Source organism: Scylla paramamosain, chromosome 5 (assembly GCF_035594125.1).
Source record: "Scylla paramamosain isolate STU-SP2022 chromosome 5, ASM3559412v1, whole genome shotgun sequence".
NCBI classification, from domain to species: domain Eukaryota; kingdom Metazoa; phylum Arthropoda; class Malacostraca; order Decapoda; family Portunidae; genus Scylla; species Scylla paramamosain.
In genome coordinates, this window is record NC_087155.1 from 21,150,231 (window position 1) to 21,170,055 (window position 19,825).

At 43.5% G+C, this 19,825-nt stretch overlaps 1 long non-coding RNA gene across 3 annotated transcripts in view; it reads left to right on the forward strand.

Moving 5' to 3' along the window:
- Nucleotides 1-9,179: 9,179 nt before the first annotated feature.
- The window catches only part of LOC135100331 (uncharacterized), an 87,515-nt gene continuing 76,869 nt past the window's right edge, over nucleotides 9,180-19,825 (forward strand). For all 3 annotated transcript variants that reach the window (XR_010268608.1, XR_010268609.1, XR_010268610.1), the window contains exons 1-2: nucleotides 9,180-9,277; nucleotides 9,500-9,572. This is a non-coding gene — a long non-coding RNA (uncharacterized LOC135100331). The remainder of the gene's footprint in view (nucleotides 9,278-9,499; nucleotides 9,573-19,825) is intronic.

The window sequence follows — 19,825 nt, forward strand, 5'->3', positions numbered from 1 at the left end:
TTCATTATGAGTTGTGTGCACTGTGAATGTGGTTATTTGTATGCGTGGTGTGTGTATTCTTGGCTGGCAGGATTGGGAGCAAATAATAAAAGGTTTTAATGCTCTACGGGAAATGGTTTCAGGTACAATCGTCCTTTAAGAAATCTAAAATAATCCGGATAACAGCCCAGTAAAATGACACAGTGCCCTTGAAAAAGCTAAGATACCATTGACCAGTTCGCCCTGAGGAAAAGTATATTCATCGCAGAGATACACTTAAAGGCCCAAAGGAATAGTTACAATAGCGAATGGAAAGCCTAACCTCGCGCCACCAGACAACGCCGCGCTAGGCTTGTGTTCCTCTGACACTTGCTCGCCCGCCACGCTGTTTGTTCAAATAAATACCTATTAAGAGACTATAGGAACTGTAATTGGTTCCGTATTGTTGATTACAATCCGACAAGGAGCAACAATGACACGGTACCCATTCTACAGTTGTCCAATAGTCGCTCTTTGACGCCACTCCTCTCAGACCATCACCTCCTCTTCCTCCGATACTATCAAGCCTACTCGTCTCTCCTTTCACTCCAGCACGAAGAGACGTAATATAAGGTTACTGGCAAATTAATATGAGCAGGGTTTTAGTGAGTAATGATTGCTAGGTCAATAATCTCATACGTTTTTAACCCATGTCGCTTTGGATGGGATTTCTTTACAAGCGCGCCAAATATCTTCTGACGCCATCAGCTGAACACAAGCCTCGGTCCTAAAACATTTGTTGATAATGGTATTTCGCTTGTTTACCGAGATAGAGCAAGGAAAAAAAGAATACGTATGCCTCCACTGAAAAAAAAAAGAAAGTAAATCACGATGAAATGGTAAGCAAAAAAAAAAAAAAAAAAAAAAAATTATAAGTTTTAGGTTGTTAAATTTCGCCGCATCTATCAATCCAGCCCACCGTGCACTGTCCTTTGCACCCCTCCGACACACACACACACACACACACACACACACACCGCAAGGCATTACCCAGTTACACACGATAAGAAAACATGCTGAAATATCTGGTACCTTGCTGATGTAGGCAAGATATCTGTGGAAGCCCAGGGAAAAGATTTGATGTAATGTTTGCACTAGCTCAGGACAGCCAGCCTCAGCTACTCGGTCAGCCGTGCACTCGCGTCTGCCAGATGGGCGATAACTGAAAGTGACCACATCAACTTCCGAATTAATAGACAATTCTTTACTTTCTTGAAATATAAATAATGATGTAAGCTATGATATGTAAGAAGTATGCTTCACATAGTATTCCTCCCCGTGATTTGATAATCTTAATTGATAAGTCATGAGTTTTTGAAGAATTTCTTACTCAGTGGAGAGAAGGAGACTCCGAGTTAATTATCAATGTTATCGTATTCTCAGTTCAGTAAACATGCACAAATGCCTGGGTTTAAAAAAAAAATAACTCCTAGTGGCTGCTTTGATCTTGTCGCATGATAAAAAACATTGATTTGCGAAGTTAAAGATGCCATTATACGAACAGCAAACTTCCAAGCACTGCGCAGATTACAACTCCCTCAAATCTGACAGTAGCAGGATCGCCACGCATCTGTCTTGTCATATTAAGCCCTGTATCTTCATCATTTGCTTCTATACGTATATATTACCTAGTGACCTTGCCTTTACGAAAACTTTAATCTATATCTAATTTATACTAACTTTACATTTAAGTTTCAATGAAATCTTAACCTACGGATTCGATACTTATTACCGTGGATCGTATGACATGAGGCTTATTGTTTCGGTAATAGTTACTGGACAAAACATGCAACAGAAACCCATCAGAGATTATAATGCACCTCGCAATGTGCTGATTTTTTTCGAAAGAGTAAGACAAAGTGTATAAGAAGAGAGAGGCCTTTTCCACTGAAACTGCACGGCATGCTGCGGTCATAGCCCATACGTAAGCATTTTCTGGCCTTTACCGGCAATGCTGTGATGTACAAGAAAAGAACTTTTAGATTGCATTAAAAAAAAAAGTATATTAAAATATCAGGCGTACCAAAAGGTAAGATGGCATTCCAGAGGAGGAAGAAAAAGAGGCGGAGGAGGAGGAGAAAGAAGTGATGAATGGCGATAAGCGAGATAAGAGTGATGAAGACGGATGAAGGTGGAATGATGATGTGCCTTTTTTACGGAACTGACGATGTGATGGATGTGTGTGTGTGTGTGTGTGTGTGTGTGTGTGTACGCGCGCTTCTTTATGATTTCCTGACCTTGAGGCTAAACAGCATGTGTCTGTACCGATTGAAATATTTGCATTGCAAAGTGCGGGTACTTACAGGAAGAGATTGCTGACACACACACACACACACACACACACACACACACACGTAACTACCTGATCTTCCCATCACCATAAACCACCAGCACTTTACCTGGCGTCACACACACACACACACACACACACACACACACACACACACTGACCTATGCTGTAACAAAATTTTGTTCTAATACTTCACCACATTACAGAATATAGTGTTGGCCAAGATAATACCAACTGACAGTGCAGTTACTCACTGTCTCCCCCATGATGCAGATACCACTGCTGCACCTCGCCACCGCAGTCCCATATAACCACGGGAAGGGAGAATGAAAGTCATGGCTGAACTGCTTCGTTTGTGATTATTCTCTGTCATTAATAACTCAAAACTTTTCAGGAGGTGCTTCGCTAATTATCCACTGTTGATAATTCAGACTTCCGCTGCTAGAAAGTAATGTAGTTTGTCAAGAGAGAGAGAGAGAGAGAGAGAGAGAGAGAGACTCCTTGAAAGCGACCGTCCAGCCTCGCCGCGTGAGAAAGGTCACAGTCGCAGCTCTCATTACTCGTCATTAATTGCCCGGCGGGTCGCGTGGACACAATGGTTAACAAATGACTCGTCTAATGCGGCCGCGGCGGGGGATCGAGCCTCCATTAGATGAAATTAAATTAACAAACGTGGGCCTTGTGAGTGGAGCGCGGAGGGGTGGCGGTATGTGGTGAGGGCAGGAGGTGGAGGTGGTGTTGGTAATAACGGGCGTTTAAATGTACGCAAGTTTTTCTTCACGTTTCTGTTTGCTTAGCTTGTCATCATCACCGTCAGGTTTATCTTGTACAAGGAGGCAAGGCAAGGAATAGCAAATGGAAAAGTAAATAGATTAATAAATATATTCTTTCGTCCGTATTCTCTAACGTTTCAGCTTCTTACCTCGATTACTTTTAACATGGAGTAGTGAAAGTTATTGGGATTTTCAACAAGAGTGTTTTCTTATGACTCTATTGATAGTTTAAAAAGGATTATATATCATCAGTGGGAAGAAACATCCCTGAAAGCCCGAATAATCATGTGTGATCTTCGAAAATAATCCTGACGAGAGAAGCACGCCTTTAAGAATGTGAGCCTTTGAGGAATGAAATAAATACTGGCAGTCACACAGCATTAATATTACACTGATTCTATGCCGTCTCACTACCCCTGCACTCTGCCAACAAGGGCCGAGACTCATCTCAGTAGAAATATCACAATCATAAGTGTTTCTGACAAGCAGCCAACACTTTTTCGCACTGAGTGAAAGGCGCTGCTCTTCAGGTCGAGTGTTGAGGCGCAACGGAACCTGACAGCCACACGTGAAGCTCTGGCAGGAAGACGTGAAGTAAGAGGAGGTGAAGGGAGAGGAGATGGTGGTGGTGGTGGTGGTGGTGGTGCTAGTGGTGATGGAAGAGAAAGAAATGGAGAACGAAGACGATGGTGGTTGCAGAGGGGGAGGAGGAGGAGGAGAAGGAGCAGGAGGAGAAAAAAGTGATAATAAATGTGGAATAGGACGGGAAGAGAACGGAAAAGAAAAAAAAAGTTATAAAAGACAGGACTTTGAAAATGGAGAAGAAGGAGAAGGAGGAGGCGGAGCTGAAGAAAGAGGAGGAGGAGGAGGAGGAGGAGGAGGAGGAGAAAGTGGATGTGGTACTCCTCTTTTGCAGCTAAACTAGTTATGCCCGTCAACACATTACTACGGCTGTCACCTAACATGCAACCACCACCACCACCACCACCACCACTACCACCACCACCACCACCACCACCACCACTAGTACATGCTCTCAAAAACCTGCAGTATAAGAGATGGATAACCCTCTGATACCACGCTCTAGTATTATTGATGTAACATTACTTTTCATTTTACGAGTATAAACGTGCATCGTTTTGGTCTGGCTGACGATTTATGTTAGTCGACAGGTAACTTTTTCCCCTCTCTCTCTCTCTCTCTCTCTCTCTCTCTCTCTCTCTCTCTCTCTGTCTTCTTTTGTTCTTTCCTTTTATAAAATCGTGCAATATATTTTCTCCATTTGCACGCGGCTCACACCATTACTCGTCCTGTTCTTCACAGCTGTCGCCGCCGCCTCCCAACACCCTCGCGCAGCCGCACCTCAGTGTTGCCCTCACCCCCTTGCTTACCTTTACTGTCTGCATGTCCACCCATCTTGCTCTTCCTCCACGCCACTCACCTCACCTCACCTCAGCTCCTCCTCTTCCTCCTCCTCCTTTGCCTCCTCTTTCCTCTCCTTCTATTCCTCCTTCTTCTCCTCTTCCTCCTCCTCTTTCTCCTCCTCCTGGCCATTTGTGTACAGCCCCTAGTGAGGACGGATTATGTGTACAGTATCTGATGCATAGACACTATTCTGCAGGGGGCGCAACGTGAGATGTTGCCGAAGGTTCCCTCCACACTCTAAGAATAATATTTATCTGCTTTTAACTTCCCTCATTTGCATTATCACTCACTTTGCTTTATCGTTCTATTACTTACGTTGATAGTCGCCCAAAGTGGATTAAATGAACCTGTAACGTAAAGAAGTGTATATTGATTTACATACACATTGTCCTCGGTCAAAGTATAGGTGTAAAAATGAATTTTCTAAACAAATTCAATAATAAGTCACTTACTCAATCCATCAACGCAGATATATTTGCGTTGAGCGTCACGGTGTCGCTAGAGTCACCTTGTGGATCGTGCATATTTTGTTCTCCACCTTTCCTCCAACCCTTCCCTTCCTCCTTCCCTTCCCTTCCCTCCCCCATTCCTTCCTCCCCTCCCGGACACACCTGGGCGAGACAGGTAACAATAATCTGCAGGTGGCGGAAGGTGAGGGACGCCTTAAAAATATATAAATATGCGACGGGGCAAAAAAAAAAAGGTTCCATGTGATCAGAGTCATGTCCCACACCCGAGCATCTGCCGCCCCTTGTCTGTGGCAGCAGATAACAACGCCACATCACATCACACACGCACAAAAAAACCAGCAGCAGCATATACATAACTGATCACAAACTCCGCAATAGATTTACCATGATGAGACACCGCGCTGGACCTTATAATAGCAAGAAGTCCGATGCGTAGCGTGTGTGTCTAGTTTTTTTTTAATTTCCTTTTTCTTTCTCTCGTCTCTTGTTCTTCCCTTCCTTCCTCTTTCTATATCATATCAGCGAGAGTTTCCTTATAAGGACTAAAAGAGGAGGCGGCAGGTAAGATCGGAGCCTTGCAACACCCGCTAATACAACACAATAGGATCCTTCCCCTGGGGCACGCCTCCTCCTCCTCCTCCTCCTCCTCCTCCTCCTCCTTCTCCTCCTTCTCGTCCTCCTCCAGACCTGCATTATCAGAACACGTAGCAGGAGATTCCCATTTTCATTCCCTGATCAGGAGGCAGAGGGACAGGGAGGAGAGAGGATGGAGGGACGATAAGAGAGAAGGAAAGGGATGAAGAGATGAGACTAAGAGATCGAGATGAAATGAAGAAAGGGATGTGAAGGGAGGAGGGACAAGGCAGACAGAAGTGAGGTTGCATTCGAAAGGACCAGGAGAGAGGAAAGGCTAAGAGTGAACGATAAGAGAGAAGTAAAGAGATGAAGAGATGAGAGTAAGAAATCGAGACGAAATGAGGAAAGGGATGGAAGGAGGAAGAAAAAGACAGAATGGATTGAACAGGAGTGAGACTGGATTCAAAAGGGCGAGGAGAGAAAGAGAAAGGCAGGAAAGGGCGAGAGTGAGTGGTTGATATGAATGAGGAGAGAAATGAGAGGAGGAAGGACGGAGAAACAGAGAGAAGTTTTACGATCTGAAGAGATGGAAGGAACAGGAGAGAGACTGGATTCGCAGGTACAGTACATATGCGGAAATGGTGAAAGGAATAAAGGGACGGGAGTGAGATATCAAGATGCGGTGGAGAAAGAGGGGAAGAGGAGGTAAATTGAGGAACAACACGGAAGGAATGAGACTGGATTAGTGGAGAAAGGAGAAAGGAGGAAAAAGATGAAGAAACGAGGAGAGGAAAGATCAGTAAGGGATGCGGAAGGAGAAAAAGGAAGGGCGATACTGAATGATATAAAACGTGGGGGAAAGAGAAATTCATTGGCTGATTATCTGGTGCTGTAGGAATGAGAACAGACGAGAATGCTTAGCGACCAAACATGGCGATCCAAATCCAGCTTGATCCTCGCCACACGCCACCACCACCACCTCTTCTCTCCGGCGGCCAAGCAAGTGCCGGTACACACATACTTCCTTCACTGTCTGTCGGGGCGAACATTACCGGCAGACGAAGGCGGTGGGAAACGTGCAATAACTCCTGTGAGGCATTGGTGCGCTCGATCACCACGGCCCTCTATGATAATGCGGCGGACGGAGAGACGCTACTATATACTTGCCTCTTGCTATTATTGCGGGGACGAGTTAAGGTGAGGCAGCCACGGGAGCTTCTTCATTGTTAACATATATTAGCGGGGTTAAACTCTCTTCCCTCCAATCGCCCCCTTTGTTGTTGCTGTTGCCTGTCGGGTCTCTCGCGGGTCTTTGCTTATTATTTTCACTCTAAGGGTCTGCCGCCTCCCAGTGTGCATTTTCATCGTAAATAAGACGTTGTAATGTGTGGAATTGTGCGATAAGTGGAGGGCAGAGTGCCGGTAACTGATATAATAATCACAGTTCCTGGGTTAAAAGTAACGCCTTATAAAGTATTGAGGCGTTATGGAAGGACGGAACAAAGAGAGAGAGAGAGAGAGAGAGAGAGAGAGAGAGAGAGAGAGAGAGAGAGAGAGATAATAAAGAATGAATATTTTATGAATCTACCAAATTATTGCCTTTCCTATAATTTCAGGGATGGAAAACGGGGAAGCTAGAATGAACACTTCCCTGGCGCCAGTGCAGTGCGTGCCTCGCTCCTCTCATGCATTCACGTCCTCATGTCTGGGAGCTGTGGACAAGAGTACTCTCCCCCTGTGCATTACATTCCAGTGACATATATCGATGATATTTCAATATAAAAAAAAAAAAAATGTCCTCGTATGACTATAACAAAAGTTCCAGTTGGATTTGGTGGAGTGACTTCAGCTGATGTTTCAATACAAAAAATGTACTTAGTATGGCCGTAGCAAAGAGTGCACCAGGCCTGCCGTGTAGCGTCTGCGTATTGATGATATTGTCTGATAAATAAGACTGGTCGGGTATGCGCTATTGCCATTTCACCCCACGGACTGATCGGTGGTGGTCTTGGCACGGAGCAGACGTGCCATAGGCTGTCTTAAGTATTACAGTGAAGATACGTGCTGGACTCTGCCCTCATGACACCTGGGTGCTACGTCTCTCTCTCTCTCTCTCTCTCTCTCTCTCTCTTGCAGGCTTAAAGCTAAGAAAATAATGTTACTGGAGATTTCCACCGTGCACTTTTTTCTACGCCCCAGATACCCACTGGACATGCAAACCAAGAAAAAAAGAAAAACCTATACTGGAGAGTCGTACACTGTAGCATCACACGAAATCGTAACAACGTACTCCTTAACAATGTTTTGGTGCGCTCGTATATCCTTGGGGGCTGCGCGGACCCCAGATTAGGAGCACCCGTATTACGCCGCTCTGTAGGGAAGCTGGTGGTAGGGAGGCAGCGATGAGAGGCCCACCAGCCCACCAAAGTGCCGCTTAGGCTATGCTTTGATATTTACTTACGCAGGTAATATGCAGAGATCCAATATGCATAGACCGTAAATAATTGGAATACTTGTATAGATAAACTTTGGCCGGTAATGATAATATAAATTTATTCTGGAATAATGGGAAACTCAAATAGAATTAGTGGGTATAATGCAGTGTTTGGAAGGGCAGTATTATGATAATGGTAATAATGGACAACCAAGGTAATTGAAGTATTAATACACACCTGAGGCGAGGGGGAGGTGGGAGGGGTAGGGAAAGAGTCCGGCAGTCTGCCTCCCCGCCGCCAGGGACCGACAGATGGCTGAGGCTGGCACGCCAATTCTGAACGCTGGTTGTTTTCTGTCTTGTCAGAAATGCAGGGGCGATATATTGGACAAACGCTCGTAGGTGGGTACTCAGGCTTGTTACAACTGGAACTTGTCTGGAATCCGAACAGAGACATTGTTTTGGCGACTTATGACTTAATTGAAGTGAACATAAGCGAGGTAACATGACTCGAATCAGAAACCTGACATCTGAGGCTCATGACCTGATGTGAGCCTCGAAGGCAGGTCTGATGTGAGGCTTGGTTCAAATAGCCGCTTATCTTGCTACCTGCGGTACATAAATTAATGCAATATTGTATCTACCGGCATTACATTCCATGCATAAATATTTTTTTATACAAATTGCAAGGTGATGGTTCATGATTTTATGGCATCACATAGTGATACGGAATAGGAAGGTGCATGCCTTTGGTGTGCCGTGCGATGTAAGCATACACGTAATTCAGATTTAATATAATGCATAAATTCTCTATAAGCCAAGTATTATCATGGAGGAAAAATGAAGACCGAGGAATGAGAAGACTACAACCTAGACCACAGCCTCGCAGACCCCTAAACGCCAAGTATTTCACTCGTTGTTATGGAGAGCACAAATATGCGTCTCATTTAGGTTTAAGTATTCTTGTCGATTTTTCCTTATTCTTTCATACTGATAAATATTTCTACGATCTAGCGGTTTTTTTTTACGTATATAATTTCAAATAGATGTGATGAAGAAAAGCTTCACCTCTCCTGTGTACGTAAGGCTTCCTCCTGTGTGGTAAGACTTCCCGGGCTGGTAACAGTGGGCGGCTTCGGATCAGCTGTTCGAGTCTCTGAGGCGTATCTCGTGTCTCCTCAGTAGTTGTTTGTGTGGTAGTTTGTCGCGTGGCTGCGTTACGTGTGCATCTGTATTGCAAGCTGAGGCGTACTGGTGAGGTGGAAGAGGCGTGTTAAGAGTGCAGGTGGAGGTAAGATTTAAATAGAGGTGAATGGAATAAGTGCAAATTTAACTGAAATCAAGTAGAAGGAAGAATCTATTAAGTCAAGAGTAATGGAGAGTTGGCTGAATCATATTACAACACTCAGCCTCTTATTAGTCTATTGTACGTACAGCCTCATGGGATTATTTTGCTTCTCTCCAACGCAGATGTATAAGAAAGCTATTTATAAATTCTTATCTTTCCCCACAGTGGTGTCACAGACGGAGTAGGGAAGTCACAGCTACGGCCTCTCATCATCTATCCCTCGCTGCTCAGGTGAAAGGTAAGTACCGGTTCTCTTTTAGTTGATGTAGTCTTTATATGTATAATTTTTACGTAGTCTTGATAGCGAGAGATGTAAAATGTTCGAAGTTCTTTGGGGAGAGGGTGTTGATTCTCGTCAGCACACACACGTAGTTCGCCACGCGCCGCCAGAGGTCATGCACGTCCAAAGGTTGCCTGCCGGTGCTCCTCGAGGCATGACGGCACGAGTCACCCGCTGGCCTGCGACACCCGCCACCTCCTCCATCACCTCCACACGTCCCGCCAGACACGCAACAAATCAATTTTCACTATCGGGAAGTTCCGACAAAATGCAACCAATCAATTTGAAGTGTTGGATGCCTTAAGAAAGACGCTATAAGGCATCGCGACTTAGAGAAAACGCATCAGAGCAGCTCGATGTCCACCGCTTAAAAAGAAAATAAAAAAAAAATTAAAGATAAAAAACATATCTGCTTATTAACTTGTCATAATCCCCCTGGCTTATTTCATTTAGTGACTACTGCTTAAAAGTTATCATAGAGAGGCCTGATAGTGGCTACAGAGGATTGGCGAGGCAAGGGAGAACTCGTGCAAACTATTCAAGCTATCATAGTGAAGGCTACTCCTCCACACTTGTTTGTCGTCTCATCCTACTCCTCAGTCTCTTACCTCTTTTCCCACTCATCCTTCTCCTCCTGCGCCTCCGCTTCTCTTATCTCCCTTCCCCTCTCCTTCCCTTTTATTTTCCTTCATTCTTCCTCCCTCACATCTTTGGTTCCATTTATTTTTTTCTTTTGATTCCTCTGTTCCTTCTCTTCCTCTTTTCTTATTTTCTTCCCTTTATTTTCTTATATCCCTTCCTTCCTTCGTCTCTCCCTCCCCTCCTCCTCCTCCTCTTCTTCTCCGTGACAGTCTCCTAATACCTATTCTGTGTTGGGAAAACTGGCGACGCCCTTAGCATTTCTTTTTTGTGGCTGTTGACTTAATTTGCATATTTCTCCAAATTCGGATTGAAGTGTTTGGTATTAGAATTTGTATTATTTCACTTGATATATATACGTCTATTTTTTCTCTTGTTGTTCTTTTTGCCATTGGGTTTCGTATATATATTTTTTCCCTCTCAGTGTGTGTGTGTGTGTGTGTGTGTGGTCTGTTAGGTAAGAGTAAAGGTGTGGGCATGTGATACCAGCGAGTTGCCTCAGTGCTTATCTCCGTCTTATTGGTCTTTGATTCTGTGGTGTGTGACATCCCTTACCTCAGCTTACACAACCACCGTGACATCCGGGTTTCCACAGTATACCTTCCCCACGCTCCCGCCAGTACGAAGGAAGGATGAACGGGTGAGCTGTGTCTTGTCTGCCCCACCTCGAATTCGAACAAGGATTTCGAGCAGGGAAACGCGGATTCGTAGCCAAGCACCTAACCACTGTGCCACGAATGCTCTGTTAGTTTCTGATAGGGTATAATGAAAATTTACTTCCGTGTTTTGTGGGGTTATTGTTGTGATGGTGGTGATGGTAATGGTGGTGGTGGTGGTAGTGGTTGTGGTTGTGGTGGTGGTGATGGTAGCGCCCCTCTCCTTCCTTTCTCTCTTTCTCTCTCTTCCATTCCCTCTCTCACAGGAGTCAGCGAGGCGGCACATGTATCCCTCTCTCACATTGTTTATTTCTCTCACAATCAAAGCAATACACGCCTGCGCGCCAGCTTCGCCTCGTCGCGGTGCACTTTACGGCCCGTTATCAGCGTCCGTTATCGGGGACGAGCCGTAATAAGTTGGACGAGCGATGACGGCAGCGGGGAGGCGTACAATGTGCTCACACGGCGCTCCCGACTCCAGGCTTCATCCCGTGACACGTGCCGATGCTTGCCTACAAAAGCACCACCGCCAGCCCTCATTATCCTCTCGTCTTATCTGATGCGGCCAACACACCCAGAAGCTCTCCGCATCATCGACTGACAAGGTCTTCGCCGCGTTATCTGATGCGATAGTCAGTGGGCATCGCGGTTCAGGGGCGGCGAGGCGAGGCGAGGCGAGGCAAGCTGCGCGTCTCTCTATCTCGCCGACAATCATCTGCCGTGCGTGTAGTGAAGTGAAGCGTCTTCCTGCCTGTTCCTGCCTGCCTGCCCGCCTGCCTCCCTGCCTCGCTCTGTGGGTCGTGATGGTGGTGATCGTCGTGTGGCTTGGCAGGATTGCTATTTCTTTATTCTATACTTCTTTTGTTTTATTCATTTATGTTCTTATACACCTCTCTCTCTCTCTCTCTCTCTCTCTCTCTCTCTCTCTCTCTCTCTCTCTCTCTCTCTCTCTCTCTCTCTCTCTGTCTCACTTCTTTCACGTCATCTTTCACTCTCCTTGCTTTCTTCTTTATTCCCTCTTTCTTTTTTTTCTTTCACCCTTAATTTTCTTTTATCTTTATTTTATTCTATTTTCTTATCTTCTTCCCACCGTTCTACACTTTTCTTCCTTCTTTACTTAATTTTCTCCATCATTTCTTCTCCCTCATTGCTCGTTAATTTCTTCCTATCTTCCCTTTCTCTTCCCTGCTTTCCAGCCTCTCTCTCTCTCCCGTCCCACAGCATCATTCTTCACACCTTCCTTCCTTCCTTCTTTCCTTCCTTCTTTTTCTCCATCATTTCCTCCCCTTTATTGCTCGTTCGTTCTTTCCTCCATTCTCTTTCTTCCCCGCTTCGTCATCTTCTCCCTTCCTTCCAACCGCCCTGTGTTCCTCCCATCGTTCTGCTGCGGGGGCTTCACACTGAATCATACGATCAGTTATGCTGAATAAATGTAGTGGAGGCCAAGCATTTGTATCTCTTGTTAGGATGAGTCTTAGATATAACTCGAGAATTAGTCAGGCAGTTGGTGGTCGAGGATGGAAATTAATGAATGGCCTTCGTATAATATATAAATCTCTGAATATTTATTTGTGTTTAATAATCATAAAGATAAACCAAACAGAGCTGGATGCAGTAACAAAAGGACACACACACACACACACACACACACACACACACACACACACACACACACACACACGCAAGCAGCATCCTTCCTCATGTCCTCGGTAAGATGGTGTTTGGCAAATAAAATCACTTGTTGGTGTCCTGACTGAGTTCCTTTCCTGGACACCCTCGTTGTTTTGGTAGCGACCCACACACACACGCAACAAGCCAACCACAGAATCCGGGAGACAGATGCTATGTGTGACTACGAGGTGTCCCCGTGTGTTGGTGCGTCAGTGTGTCGGGGTGTCGGTATATTGATGTGTTCTTTTGTCTCACTCTAAGATCACTTGTTACTCGGGCATAAAAAAAGTACCCGAGGATATGTATAAGGGATGTTTCCAGTTAATGGGTGCTTATCTGGCAATACTTCTGTTAAGGAGGAGCCAGAATGAAGTCTTGGGTGTATTTCCGTCTAATGATTTCTTGTATATGTCGTGTGTGGGACGTGGAGTCGAGCCTTTATGAGGTGGATATGGCCCGTGACGTGCTGAGAGAGGGAGAGTTGATGATAATAATAGCTGAGGTAAATGTTCCTGGCTATCTAATGACTATATCCTTACATTTCTCGTGTGGGTTGTGGAATGGAGCTTTGTTCATGATGCTGTTATGGCTTACGACTTGCTGGGAAACGGGAAGTATATGATAATAGTAATACCTTTGTTAAATGTACGTTCCCTTTTGAAGACTTTATTGAGTTTTTTCTTACTGGCGATTTTATGGGATACCAATATGGGTGGCCGTGGTTTGTGATGTGTTAAAAGGTAGAAAGTATTGGATGATAATAATAGTAAAGGTTAATATATGTGTGTATCCAATGTCTTTATTAAATTCTCTCTCTTAGTGATGATTTCATGGGATATTAATATGGGTGGTCGTGCTTTGTGACGCGTTAAAAGGCGGGTAAAGAGTTGGTAATGATGGTGGAGCTAAATCAAGTGAACAACGCAGTAATTGATTGATTGGTAAAGAAAATGGATAATAATGGTGTAAAGGAAGGATCTTATCAAGTATTAAAGTGAAGGGTTAACGCCTCGCTTCTTGCTTGCTTGTTTGTTCTCTCTCGCTCGCTTTTTTCTTGTATGTTTGTGATGTTAATGGTTAAGTGTTGCACAGGGGGTAATTATTATTGACTTGATATTCTGTTACTGACAATACTACCACCACCGCCATTACGATCATAACTATTTCTTCTGCTGCTACTATCACTACTATAGCTTCTACACCACCTACAAATTTTACTTTTACTTCTACCATTAGCACTACTACTTTTACTGCTACTACTACTACTACTACTACTACTACTACTACTACTACTACTACTACTACTACGCTATACCACTACTACCACCACCACCACCACCACCTCTGACCCCCAACCACACAGAACACACACACACACTCATTTCACATACGCATAGAAATCAAGAAGGTACTAATAATACAAGACCACTGCCTGGCCCGCACACTGCACTACCAGGACCAGCACCACCAGCACCACCACCAGCACAGCCACCCACGGCACGATGTAAGTACTACACTCACTGCACCCGAGCACACACAGCCACGGACACTAATCCCTCGGAAGGCAGAGAGGAGAAAAAGCAGGCGAGTTAATCAAAGGCACCACCAACGCAAGCGACAACTAGTACGAGGATAAGAGCCACGGAGCCGCATCGTAAACAAAGGCCCCTGATTGCTTTCTTATTACCATTAGCCTTATTTAAGAGCACCGCGCGTAAATACAGAATAATATAAAGCCCCCAGCAGCATTCGTTACCGCCGTGCATTAGGGGACATAAGTACGACAGTGATTGCTCTGGGAGAATAATAGCCGAGATTGAAACGCCGACGAGGGTTCCCACTGCTGGCGTCACCTTGAGAGAGAGAGAGAGAGAGAGAGAGAGAGAGAGAGAGAGAGAGAGAGAGAGAGAGAGAGAGAGAGAGAGAGAGAGAGAGAGAGAGAGAGAGAGAGAGTTATCGTAAGAAAAGAAAACGGAAAAAAGAAAACAGAACGAGGAACTTGATAGTATCACTTTGTTCTGCTCCGGAGAGAGAGAGAGAGAGAGAGAGAGAGAGAGAGAGAGAGAGAGAGAGAGAGAGAGAGAGAGAGAGAGAGAGGAATTGAGTCATCGCTACAAAGAGAAGGAGTAAGAAAAATAGGAGGAGGAAAATCTTACAATAACACGATGTTGTTTCGATACTTGTAGCCTTGAGTGGTTCTGTCCAGGTGTGTGTGTGTGTGTGTGTGTGTGTGTGTGTGTGTGTGTGTGTTTAGTCTCCCACGCACACATTATCCTCGACCATTGTTACCAGAGCTACTTATCCTTCGTACGTACCATTAGAGAGAGAGAGAGAGAGAGAGAGAGAGAGAGAGAGAGAGAGAGAGAGAGAGAGAGAGAGAGACACACACACACACACACACACACACGCACACAGGACCACGATGACAACGCCCCACCAGCCACGCCCTCAAACAAAATACACACATGTTTTTCCCGTGAAGGTGAGGATCAACTCCAGTTTTTCTTTCCCGCCGCCGCCGCTGCCACCCAGACGCCGGCCGCTCACGTAATGGCCCGCCGGACCCTCGCAGAATCGGGCCGCCTCGTGTTGCTTGCTGTTTATGAGCCGCGCGCAGTCGTAGATTAGAGCACCGAAGGAGAGAGGGAGGGAGGGAAATACGTGATGAAGCGAGGAAGGTTACCGGGAAGGAGAGAGAGAGAGAAGGGAAGGATGGAGGGAGGTAAAGAGTAAAGCTGGATGTGGATGGATAGGATAAAGGTAAATACACATGGATGAAGAAAGATTGAAGGATTTTGTGAGTGAGTGAGAGAGAGAGAGAGAGAGAGAGAGAGAGAGAGAGAGAGAGAGAGAGAGAGAGAGAGAGAGAGACTGTTCCAGTAAATTTTGGGCTCAATGAACAAGATTAATTACATCTCGTCCTCCTCCTCCTCCTCCTCCTCCTCCTCCTCCTCCTCCTCCTCCTCCTCCTCCACCACCTTCCTCTCTTTTCTTTTTTTTTCCTTCCTTCCTTTCTTCTTCCTTTTCACGGAATGAATAATAATTTACGTTAATTTAGTCATAGAGAGATTATTTAAAAACTCAGGCACATATATACCGTGAGTGTGTGTGTGTGTGTGTGTGTGTGTGTGTGTGTGTGTGTGTGTGCGCGCGGGAGTTTTGTATCCAATGCACGCACAGGAATTCTTGCGTTCCTCGTTTTTTTCCTTCGGTTCTAAATGTCAGTTGCGTTTCCCGAGCTGTGTTCATGCAAATGCCTGATCGTGTTTCCTATACCTCCTCCTCCTCCTCCTCTTCCTTCTCCTACATTTTTCCCTCCATTCCTCTTACTGCTTCTCCTCCTTTTCTCCTCTTCTATCTCTTCCTTGATTTTTCCTTTCCTCTTTACCTTCCAGTTGTTTCTTTTCTTCCTTACTGTCTATCTTCTCTATCACCTTCCTTTATTCTGCTATTAATCTTCTCAGTCTTTATTCTTTTCTGTTTTCTTTTGGTGCCATTATTATCATAGTTATCTTCATTATCATTCTCTTCTTCCTCCGTCTCGTCCTTGTCCTCCTCGTCCTTGTCTCCGTTCTCCTCGTCCTCCCTGTCGTCGTCCTCGTCCTCCTGCTCTTCCTCCTCCGCTTCCTCCTCCACCACCTCCTCGTTCATGCAATGTTTAGAAAGTGACACAACAGTTTTCCTTACACCTAATTCCACTTTGCTTTTCTCTGTTCCTTCTTTTCTTCCCTTCGTTTTTTCCTTCGTCTTTCCTCTCCCTTCCACCGTCTTTCGTAATTTTCAACCTCCAATTCAGCCTCCGAATCTTAAAATTAGGGATACAGTGAATCAGAAATCGAACCTTCTGACCCTTTGGGATAGATTCAAGCTCCCAGCCTGAAATCAGTCTTTCCAGTCCTCTAATCATAAACCTGGTAAGATACTTTTATATGGAGGAAAGAGGAAAAACAGGTAAGTCAGCTTCTGAATCATTATGGAGACTTAATGAAGCTGGTGGAGTCAGACACTGTGGTCTTGTGCTCAGTGTTCAGGGTCGGGTTATCGAGACGCCCTGTCCTCTCTCACTTCTCTGAAACCTGAAGGTGGAATTAGCAGACATACGATGGGTTTTTCCTTTATGCTGTGATTAATAGCTTAGGAATTAGTGGAAGTAGGTAGTCAGTCCTCTGAGTAACTTAAAGGCTTTATTATTTGAAGGTAGACACAACGAATTATGAGTAAATGGAGAGATAAGAGCATATGCTGGGATGGATTGGAATGGACAGGCAGCTAATAGAGATAAGTGGAAGTTTAGGGAAAGTTTTATCTTGCTGTGGAATCAGATAGATTGATGATGATGGTGATGATGAGAATGAAGATGATGATAATAATGAAGCCACACATTTGAGTTAACAATTAATTATAAATTGAGGATGGATATTAGATTAGCTCTTTATTTTACTATTATACATTTTCTTTCGTCAATATAATCGTTGTGATGATCAGCAGGCCCTCTAACTCTCTATACTCTCTTCTCAAACTCCTTTTGCTCTCTTCTCTAGCCACACATTTGTAAATTACACCTGGAATTACGTGGCAGGAAAATAAAACAGTCGAGGTGGAGAGTGAATTCTTCGTAATATTAATTGTAGACACGATTTGATAGTATACTTACTTGTTATGATGATTGGTAAACCTTTGAACCTGTTTAAATATCAGACTTTTAAGAATTTAGACTCGGAACTCATCATAAGAGGATTAAAACACATTTTTTTCTTGCATTGGTAATTGCGGTGTTGTTATAAATGTGATGATTTGGAAGATTCCCCACTCAGTCATCTCATTTGAACGTCTAGATATTAGTTTCAATGAAAGGAAGAAATAAATTCTCTACGTTTTTGACAGTCTCCTCACTTGAATGGCTGTGATGATAGTTAAAGTGAAAGATAGAATTTATATTACTTAGTAGACTGTAAATCTCAAGTCTTCTGTACATTCGAATGTCCGCAATAATAAATAAAGCGGGAAAGAGTATATTCCTCATTACTCGTGCGCTGGAAACTTTCAGTCATTTCTCACTAGAATGTTTACAATAATAGTTTAAACGAAGACAAAGAAAAAAAAAGTTTATATCTTAGTATATTACACATTTTTCTTTTTCTCTTCACTCGAACGTTTGCAATGATGGTTTAAAGGAAGGACAAAATAAACTATATTCCTTAGTGCTTTGCAAATATTTAGTCTTCTCATTGAACATTAAGGGCAATAGTTTTGATGTAGCACAAAATACCACATTCCTTTACGATGCAATGTTTGACAAGGGTCGTGGGAATCATCAAGAGATCTATCTCACTAAAATTATCGTAACTTGGGAGCAGCCTACATAAACTCCTGACTAAAGAAAAAAAAATAAAACTTAGTAAATTCCTTGTTGAACCTGTCATGTTCTGGCGGCGATAACAGCTAGAAAATAATTATTGTCTTGACGTCGTGGTTTTTACTCGTGTCGCTGCACGGAGAGTACAACAAAATGTACTAAGTAATGGGATGATACACATTATACAACACGAACCAGTTACTTAGCGCAAGATACATATACAACAAAATTAAAAATAAGCTTAATTGAACCACATCACAAAAATAACCAAGCAAGACAGACAGCTCCGTTGATCTAATTAAACAGAAATAAATACAAAGTCAGATAAATAAGACATAAAAAAATCCCAGTCTATAATTACGACAATTGGACGCGAGGGGCAAGAGGGGCAGGGGACGAGTGCGCGCCGCAACCTTTAAGGCGCCGCACCGTGATGGACGACCCTGAGATGCACTAAAGGAAAAGTGAGGCAGAAAAAACAAGGTTATGGTAACACAGGAGGACAGCGGCATATGCGGGCAACGCTGCTGAGGGAAGAAGAAAAAAATAGAACAAGAGTTGATGACGCAAGCATATACAGAAAAGAAGATGCGAGTATATGTGTACAAATAAAGTATTGAAAACAAGATTACGATAACACATAAGGACAGGGGCATATACAGGCTACATTGCTGGGAGAATAATGATAAAAAAAGGAACAAGGATGACGCATATGCAGAAAATTTCAGCGTGCACGACTACATGTATACAATAAAGATAAAGTATTAAAAACAAGCAAGATTTCTGTAACACGTGAGGACAGCGGCATTTACAGCCAATCTTTGTTGGAAAAAAAAGTCGATGACGTGATCATATACAGAAAAGATGCGAGTATATATGTACAAATAAAGTAAAGTGTTAGAAGTAACACTTGATGACAGGAGCATATACAGGCAAGAATGATGGGAAAATGAGAAAAAACGTAGATGATACGTGTACAGAAAAATCAGACTAAACGAGCATGTGTACAAAAAAAAAGAGTAAAGTATTATGAAGGTTACAATAATACATGAGGACAGGAGACAGACGAGCATCACTGGAAAGATAAGAAAAAGAATAACAATTGAGAACACAAGCACACTCGTATACGGAAAACGGAGTATATATAGAAAAACATGTATAGAAAAGCGGAGCATAAAAAACAAGGCCACAATAAACTCATGAGGGCAGGGGCATATATAGACCCAACAACACTGGGGAGAGAAAAAGAATAACAGTTTAGGACAAAAACGTGGACAGGAAACTGAAACATATATAGAAGCATATATAGAAAAGCGGACGATAAAAAAAAAAAAAAAGAAACAGAAGATACTGAAAGCAATCTGACAATATAATAACTAAACGAAAAATAGAAAATCGTTAAGGTTGAGGTGTCCAGATAAACACAAACAACTAGACAGAAGGGAAAATATCAGCGTGTATAGAGGACTAAACTGAATAACACAGTGAAGAAAGTAGTGAAAATAGAAACAACGACCGAAAAATAAAGTCAGAGAAAGCAAATAAATTAAAAAGAAAAAAAGAAAGAAATCGTAGGAGAAAAAAGAACGCCACGATTACTCATGAAGACAGAAGCATGCAAATATGAATCAACGCACAGAAAGAAGAATAAATAAAAACAGAAACATAATAACCGGGCAAAAACAGACTGCCAGTATGATATAGCAGCGAAGAGAACACACGAAAGGAAGACTTGACGATAAAACAAAATCATTTTACGTTGCCACGCGAGGACAGAGGCTTACAAAAACAAACCCAGTCAGACGGAAAAGCAGGAAGATAATGGCTTAAAATTATATACGAGCATGGACATCAGTGCAATGAGAGAGGGAAACGTGGAGCATAAAATC